The 9,065-nt window shown below is 49.8% G+C and overlaps 1 long non-coding RNA gene across 2 annotated transcripts; it reads right to left on the bottom strand.

Moving 5' to 3' along the window:
• Window positions 1–465: 465 nt before the first annotated feature.
• On the bottom strand, window positions 466–8,512 carry LOC311599420. Of its 2 annotated transcripts, XR_014779889.1 has the most exons (6): window positions 7,450–8,512; window positions 6,105–6,215; window positions 5,646–5,864; window positions 1,964–2,094; window positions 996–1,363; window positions 466–836 (listed from the first exon to the last, which is right to left on the bottom strand). It is a non-coding gene; the product is annotated as an uncharacterized lncRNA (long non-coding RNA). The 2 variants fall into 2 exon arrangements; XR_014779888.1 differs by having other exon boundaries at window positions 466–1,363.
• Window positions 8,513–9,065: the final 553 nt, after the last annotated feature.

Raw genomic sequence — 9,065 nt, 5'->3', positions numbered from 1 at the left:
CTCTGGGGCGTGAGCATGATCCAGTTATTTCCATTTATTGAGACACAACCCAAATTAAGTGACTCGTAAATGTTTCCTTTAGTGGGCAGCTGGGAGCGAGTGCTCAGAAATCCATCAAGAGTTTTATTTTCCATGAAAACACAACATGGCAAATGAGAAATGTGGCCATCAGAGAGATGTCCAAGTAATGAGGGGCTGGGGTCTTTTAGGGACCATGGCTCATCTTCCTGGAGACTAAGGGAAAGGTGGTTTAAAGAGGCTGTGCCACATGACAGATGAATATGGCTGTGACCTCACCGCGCATCTCTAGTGCCACGTGGTATCTCTGCTTTTTGATGATGTGTTGTTTTGTTTTGTTTTTCATTTCAGGAAGAGTTGCAGACACCCCAACTCCCAGCATTGCTGGCTTAAGGGTCAAAGGAGGTTCTTTGCCTTCCTGACCAGAGGCTAGCCTCAGGCCTGGCTTGATCAGGTAGATGCTAGGCACTGCCTTATCTCCCATGTGGGACTATGGCCTGAATTTTCTTTCTTATTCCCACAAGGATAAAAGAAACAGTTTCTTCCAGCAGCTTCCACAGATACAGAAACCAGTTAGTGTCTAAAATATTCCTTCATCAATATATTACATGATCAATTTTGAACCAATCACTGTAGCCACGGGTTTCCGATGTTGGTCAATACTGTCTTGGTTACTTTTCTAATGCTGTGATGACATATCGTGACCAAGGAAACTTATAAAAGTTTAATTTGGCTTAAGATTCCAGAGGGTTAGAGTCTGTGATGGTGGAGCAAAGACACAGAGGCAGGAACAACTGAGCTCACGTTTTGATCTGAAACTGGGAGGCAAAAAAGAACACATTGGGTATGGCATGCATCTTTTGAAATCTCAAGGCCCAGCCCCCCAGTGACACACTCCTCCAACAAAGCCACACCTCCTAATCCTTCCCGAACAGTTCCACCAACTGAAGACCAAGTATTCAAACATGTGAACGTACGGGGCCGTCCTCATCCAGACTGTGACACTGACGGTGGTGGCGTCTTAGAGCTTGGGCTAGGACAATGCTGTCAAATACTCCAGGAAGCCAGAGCCCCACTGCACAGAGGGTGTGTGTGTGGTGCTGAAATCCACACAGCTACAAAGGGACAACAGCAGACGCCCCTCACCCCCAACCCTCCAGCCTGCAAAACCCCTCTTCCAGGCGGGTCTGTACCTTACCCTGGGGTTGGATAGCATCTTTGCTGGAGATTTATTTACCCACCTCTGTGGTCAGAGACACAAAGGAGTAGAGAATGTGTAGGGAGCAGGTGTGTACCACCTTGTGGAACTCCAGAGCTATGGCGACCTGGGATGGCACGGTTGATTCTGGCAAAAAACCAAAAAACCAAAACCAAAACCAAAAACAACAACAACAAAACACACACACACACACACACACACACACACACACACACACACACACACACCATGAGATCTCTTGATCAAATCCTTCGGGAGTCCCAGAAGCCACAGGAGAGAGGCATGTGGCTGGGGGTGGGGTGGGGTGGGGTGGGGAGGATCTTGTGGCCAAAGGGGAGAGAGTCAGGTGGCTGGAGATAAGGTTTCTCGTGAGGAATGGCGGCAGCGGACAGTTACTTGGTATTTCTGAGTTTGCTTCTCACAGAGGCCAGGCAGTATGGCAGATAAGACCCTGCCACATCCTCACAGGACAGCTGAGAGGATGCCTCTTGCACATTATAGCCAAAACCCTTTGCGAGCCACACGCAGACTTCACTAGGGCTGGGCTGGGCTCTCTGTGACTCCCAAGTGTATCAGCTCAGGGGCTTCTGCTGACTATGTCTTTCCTTCTGACTCCAAGCTCTTTTAGCTTCCCAAGACAGCCCCTCCCCCCACACCTGCGGCGCCTGCCCCATCCCGGTGGACACACAAACTGCTAGCTAAAAGAAGAAGAAAATCCCCTCTTACCTTAAGTTGCTTTCGTCGTCGTCTGGTATTTTATCATTACAATCAGGAGGAAACTAATACACCAATTCCAGACTTTTCTTCAAGGCAACGTAAGACTTTGAAGTGATCGACTTTATCCAAGCACTGCTCAGCTGGGTAATTCAATTTTTATGTTATATTTTTAATGCTATTAAAATGTAAATTTTTGGTTACTTTTAATGTTTCATGTAGCGTCTCATTTGACCCGTGCTCGTTTAGAAATTCTCTTGCTTCATATTTGAATGCTTAAGCTTTAACCTGTGTTTCTCAGTGAACTGAAGTCCAGTTCAAACGTGTTGTAATCAGACTTGGGTCCTCGTAAAAATTCATGTGGGCTTGCTGCCAGCCTAGTGTGAGGTCTACCTAGACAAACTTTTAACAAAAGATTGTACGGTCTGCAGCTCCTGGGCGTGATGCTGTACCTATGGGAATGGCTGGGCTTCTCCCCCCACCCCACCCCCTCGTCAGGTGGGGGGTGCGTTTTCATTGTCAGCTTTCACTGGAAGCCAGGAGAGACACCTCTCGGTGCATTGAAGAGGGAACCCACATCCTGAAGGTGGGTGGTGCCATCCCATGGCTTAGGGTCCTGGAGTGGACAGGACAAGAGAGAGAACAACTGAGCCACATCCCTTCCGCGTCTCTGGCTGTGGGTGCAGGGGGTCAGCCTCCTTTGGCTCCCCCCACCATCCCTGTGTTGATGTACCCCCAAATTCTGAGCCATATCAAACTCTTCCATCTTAAAGCTTTCCCTTGGCAGGTAACTTGTCACAGCAGCAAGAGAAGTCACTCAAACACCTGATCATACGTTAGAGTCTTTTAAAAAAATGTGTGTGAAAAATGAGTGCTTTGCCTGCGTGTAGGTATGTGTACCACTTGCGTGCCAGGCTCACAGAGGTTAAAAGAAGGCGTCAGGTTCCCTGGAACTGGGGACAATTGTGAGCCACCATGTGGGTGGTGCTGGGCACCCAACTAGGATCTTCTGAAAGAGTGGAAAGTGCTCTTAAGAGCTGAGCCAGTTCTCCAGCCCTAAGCTGAGTTGTTTTAACAGTTAACTGGGGAAGGGCGTTATCACTTTCCTTGGGGAGGGGAGCATTGTCTGTCTCCTTGGCTTATGCACTGTGGGGTTTCAGGCTCTGATAATTAGATGAATCACATTATGGTTAGTGTGGCTTCCCAGTGAACTGGCCCTTTTGTCGTTTCGAAATGACCCTTGACCTTGGTAGCACACTGTCTTGAATTCCATGTCACAGAATTGACACAGACACTCTTTGAACACATAAAATGTGAGGTATGGCTCTTTTCTATTAATTATTTTGAATTTGTCTCTCTATAAAGTAGCATATTGAATCTTCTTGTTATTTTATTAATTGTGTGTGTGTGTGTGTGTGTGTGTGTGTGTGTGTGTGTGTGTGTGTACACGTGTGAGTGCATGTACCCACTGAAGGTCAGCAGAGGGTGTTGGATCCATTGGAGCAGGAGTTATAGGCAGCTATGAGGCACCTGATGTGGGTGCCAGGAGCCAAACCTAGGTCCTCTGTGTGCACAGTATGTGCTCCCAACTGCTAAACCATCTCTCCAGACCCTTGAATCTTGCTTTAAAAAACAACTCATTCTTAAGTTATCTGACTTAAACATAGCAGTAAATTGATATATATTGTAACTACTGATACAATTGAACTAAGTTTTCCAATCAATTATTTTTGTGTTGGTTTCAAGCTTTGCACCCCTTTCTTCTACCGTTCCACCCCTCCTTAGTGGCACTTGAATTTTATCAAGCATTTCAGAGAGGTTGAATTGTACATTATTTTCCTAACTTGTCAAACTTGTAAGTGTGCATCTGTCACTAAGCTTGGGAAGCTATTGGCTTCGACTTCCTCAAATACTTTTTACTTCTTCCTTTTCTGGTCTCCAGTTACTTATATTTCAGAGCCAGGCCCCGAGGCTCAACTCATTTCATTTTCAACATTTTATTCTTTAGAGTGGGGTAATTTCTATTGATCTCGGCTCACCTTCACTGGCTTTTTTAAAAGTTAAAATCACTTTATGGTAATGAACTCACAGATAAAAACTTCACACAGGTAGATTGACACAGCCACTAAGACAAACCCTTGCCCAGTCCCAAGCTCTGCGTCTCTGTGACTTCTCACAGCCCGCTCCGGTGTTTCTGTAAAACCCATCGGGTACGGTTTCATTTCAGGGAGTCTCAAGCTTGACTCCAAAGGCCTCACTTGACCCCCTTTTACGTGGTTTAGTTCTGTTCTGATACCTTTCACCAAGAGAACGCAAGAAGCCCCTCTCCCTCACAAATACGGCTGTAGTGAGCACCAGCTTGAAGATGCTGTTAGCTCTGGTGCCTGGACCATAATGGGGTTGGTCTCGGTTGCTGCTTACTTCGTATGAGAATCCTCCTCACTTTTCTGGTGTGCACTGCACATTAGGAAAACACTTTCACGTTATGACTAGCGGGCTTGCCGACCCTGGCTCCTCTTGTCTCCTTTTAAAAAGTGTTGGTTGGTTTCAATAGTCAGTATTGTGGGGGAGTGTGGAGAGAAACGCTCCTCAGAAGGTCCTGATGCACTGCACATAGTGCTGGTCTACAGGGGACTCCTGGCACACTAGTGACGTCTCAAAATGGCTGGGACGGTGACTGCTTCCCCCTTCCTTACAGAAGTCTCCTGAGGTGACCTTACCCCTTCCCCCATTGTCTTATGTTGCAGTCATCCTGGTTTTAGCTAAATGCCAACCATTTGCCAACATTAGGACCTGGATGCGGGGCGGTGGGGGGGGGGGGCAGCTTTGCTACTGCTCTGACCCTGACCTAGGGAGGCTTTTCCACCGTTGGCATGGCAGTGCTCACACTGACAATACACACTCACCCGGGACTTTATCCACTCCTCCCTAGTTGTGAGCCTGTGGGGAACATTTTGCACCCCAGCTCTCAATGCCCTTTTAGCTGCCTGTTTGCTTCCTTCGGTGTGCAGGACAGTTTGCAGGCCACACTAGTCTGAGACTGAATGAACAATGTGGGGCTTGCAGTGCTCATTAGCATTTGTGGCCAGAGGGACGGTGATGTTTCCATGCAAGCTCCCCCTGCACTGTGCTGCCCCGGGCTGCTCTGCAATGTGCTGCCCTGCGTTGCCCTGCACTGCTCTGTGCTGCCCTGTGCTGCACTGTACTACACTGTACTGCACTGTGCTGCACTGCGCTGCCCTGCACTACACTGTACTGCGCTGCGCTGTGCTGCGCTACACTGCGCTGCAATGCCCTGCACTGTACCGTATGCACTGCGCTGCGCTGCACTGTACTGCACTGTGCTGCACTGCATTGCACTGGGATCAAGGTCTGACCTCACCCAAAGCCAGGAATTGTGTGCTGGCCCCACCCTCCAAGGGTCGCCTTCCAAACCTGCCCGCTTATTCACTCCTTAGGGTCCTGTGTAGTTTTTGTTTATCTTTAGCCAGAACTTATAGCTGTTTTCTGTGGAAGGGTTGGTCTGTTGAGAACTGACTCTACCATATGACCTCAATAAACGTTTAATTTTCTTGTGTAATTAATTTGTTAGCCTTATCTTTAGCCCCTGGGAACTGGGGACAATGTGCCTCTGGTTCTACCAGGATTGGAACAGGACCAGGAAGGGGCAGGGCTGTGTGGAGAAAATACTTACAAGCTAGTACGTGCTTCAGACAAAGCGTCTGAAGTTGTTTTCCATCTCTAGTCAGATTTTACTGTGGCGTTTCCATCGCCTAACACGCGACTGAAACGATCAGTACAGATTCCTTCAGGGGCTGGCAGGCGGCTCAGTTGGTAAAGCGAATGAAGGCTGTGCCCCAGGAGGACGGACTTCCACCCAGTTCCTCAGCAGCAGAGCCATCCCTCACGGCAGCTGCGTGAAGAAAGGTAAGGGGAAGTCGCCGCCGCCGGGGCGGAGATGAGCTCTCTCACTTCAAGTCTCTCATGCCAGGTCCATGTGGCTTTGTTTTTGTTTTTTGTTTTTTTGTTTTGTTCCAGCAGAGCCTGTTTCCATTCACCGCCCCCAGGTAAACAACAATAGGCCAAAGTGATGATTCCATTTGTGAGCCCGAGTTTGTTGGGGTTACACCCAGAATCGCGGGGTAGGAGTTACCTGGTTTGTTGCTGTGGTAAAACATCATGACCAAAATCAACTTATAGAAGGAATAGCTCATTTGGCCTTACGATTCCAAGGGGATAAGCGCCATCACAGCAGCAGCAGGCTCTGTTGGCAGGAGTGATCACATGCTCAGCACACACGTCAAGCAGGGAGATCAAGCCACGAAGGGCCAGGCCACGCAGTCTCTAGGCCACACCTTTGCGACTTAACTTCCTCCAGAGAGGCTGCACCATGCAAACCTCCCCAGATAGCACTGCCAACTGTTCGAACACAACATCAGAAACTGTAGGGGACATTTCTCATTCAAACCCCTACCCTGCTGAGGTGGCCAAGCCAGCATCGCTGAAGCATCAGTGATAGGAGGTGGGAAAGCTGCAGCCCTGGGGTTTTCTGAACTTCTGTCAGGCAACTACTCCACTGAGGACCCCTCTCCCCAAATGATTGCTGGGTCCACCACTTCCGGGAGGGCTTGGGAGCCTTGTGAACTTCTCGTGAGTTTCCCCAAGTCTCACTCACTCCTTTCAGGAGGGAGTGATTGCATTCAGAGAAAAGCTACACAGCAGCACAGACCAGGGCTGGGAGATGAGACGGTGATGGAGGAAGCTCGTCAGGGGATGTCTGAGGGGAGAACTGGCCAAAGGACTAAAAGTGTACAGGCTTCTCGGGCTGTGCACACTTTGTTCACTCATCTCACACAGTAGTGTGAGTGTGGTAGTGTGGAGACTTTTTAGAGAGCACGGTGATCCTGCTAAAATGCTCCTGCAAGGATGGGTGCCTGCCAGTCATGTCACCAAGGACCAGATGCTGGCTCCTACCCAGAGCAGGCGGGCTGTAAACAATCCCTTGCTGTTGTCAAACAGTGAAGGCTGCCAGAGACCAGCCTGGAAGAGGACCTTGCCTGTGCGACTTCTCTATGCAGGAAGTGCACTAAACAAAAACAAAAACAATCAAACAAAAAACAAAAACCTGAAAAACTTTCAGCCGGCTGATTGTTTGACAATCTTGTTCCTCTGTAGGGAGACTCAGCAGAGAGCCTCTCTCTTTCCCTCCCCACCCTGTTCCTTCCCCTCTCTGCCCCTTCCCCTCCCCTCCCTTCTCCTCTCTTCCCCTCCCCTCCCCTCCTCTTCCCTTTTCACCTTAGTTTTTTCCTTCCCCCCTCAATCCTCCGCTCTCTCTCTCCCTCCCTCCCTAGTTCCTCTCTCTCTCCTCTCACCTTTCCCTTGTCCTCCTCTCTCCTCCCTCCCTTACCAAGCCAACCCCATTCCTCCCTTCCTCTCCCCATCTCCCCCTCACTCACCTCTCTTTCCCCTTCCCCTCTCTTCCCTTTCTTTTCTCTCACCAAAACCCATCCATGATGACACCTTAGTCTTGAACATCCAGCTTCCTGGACCACAAGAAACAAATGTATTGTCTAGGTTCCTGGTCTGCATCACGTAACCATGGTGACTGATGATTCCAGTCACAAAATTCATGCCCAGCCTCTGCAAACACAAGTTCAGATGTGTGTAGCATAACACAGAACGGTCCAGGTCACTTCCTTCACCGACCCACACAGGCAGCACAAGTCTAGATGTGCGCAGCAAAACACAGGGCACCCTGGAGAGAGCCGACGTGCCTTCCTTCACCGTCCCACACAGGCAGCAGCACCACGTGAGTGTGAGGGTGAAGCTTCCGGCAGAAACCCAGAGGACAGAAGCTCTGGTCTCAGCTTACTCATCTGGCAGGAAGCAGCTTAAAGTGGAAAGAGCTTATTTCAGCTCACAGGTGTAAGACAGTCGCAGTGGAGGGAAGGCATGGTGTCAGGGGCATGGGGCAGCTGGGCACGTGCGTCCACAGTGAGGAAGCAGGAGGTAAAGAACAGATGCTGGTGCCACTTTCTTGTTTTTGTGCAATTTGGGACCCCAACCTGTGAGATGGAGCTGCTCAGGTTTAGGGCGTGTCCATCTTCCGGTCTCAGCTGAACCTCCTAGGGGAACCCTCAAACGGGCCTACAGATTTGTCTCCCAGAGGACCCTAGATCCTGCCAAGCTGACAATCAAAGTCAACCAAACACACAGGACCAGTTCAAAGAGCATCTCAGGGCGCATCGAAGCCGACACGCACCTGACGTGTGGGAGGGCACATCCCTTCAAGTGGTAAGTACCCTGTTTTGCCTCGTCTCTCCTAGGAAAGCTGTTGAGAGCTGGAGGGAGAGGAGGAGAGGCCAGGAGGGCTGGGGAGGAGAGAGACCAGGCTGCTGGCCTGTCAGGTCCAGCTCTTGGCAAGGTCATCACTGACTGTGATTTTCCCAGCGCCACCTCGTAGCCGTGGGCACGACAGGAGTTGAGATTATTGGAAATCGATATGAAACTTGTGTTCCGTGTCAGGCTTTTTCTTGTCGCTCCCAGAGCAGAGGAGGAGGAACCTGGCAGAGTGCAGGAAGAATGTTTAGTTTTCTGCTTGAGCTGTTAAATCTTCTTCAGCTTGGGGGGCGTGGCTTCATTTGGGTGGATGGAGATAAGGGAAGGGATGTTATGGGGTGGACAGGAGCTAGGCTCAGCCCGGAGACCCTGAACTGTGACCCCACAACTGGTCACCAGCTGTCACAAACCACCTAACCCCGTCCTTACTCAAACATCACACTTTACCCCCTAGTGACAGTCTGCTAAATTTCGGGTCTGAGTCAACTGTCTGAGCCTCAGGACCTTTGGCCGGCTGACCAAGATGACGGTTTCCTGCACCAGGCAAAGTGCCTCAGGAAGTTGTTGCCTCGTTGTTTCACTGGGAGCAGGCTAGGTTGCTGAGGAGCAAATAGGGGGAGACTCTTAGCAGTGTTGTTGTTCCCTGTTGCTTTCCCAGAAACCCACTCGTGCATGCATGTGTGTGTGTGCATGTGCATGTGTTCGTGTATGTGTGTGTGAGTGCATGTGTGTTCGTGTGTGTGTGAGTGCATGTGTGTTTGTGTGTGTGAATGCG

The sequence above is a fragment of the Acomys minous genome (genome assembly GCF_964271855.1).
Source record: "Acomys minous genome assembly, chromosome: 6".
Lineage (NCBI taxonomy): Eukaryota > Metazoa > Chordata > Mammalia > Rodentia > Muridae > Acomys > Acomys minous.
The sequence above is the reverse complement of the archived record's forward strand: the minus strand, read 5'-3'. Positions and strand labels throughout refer to the sequence as shown.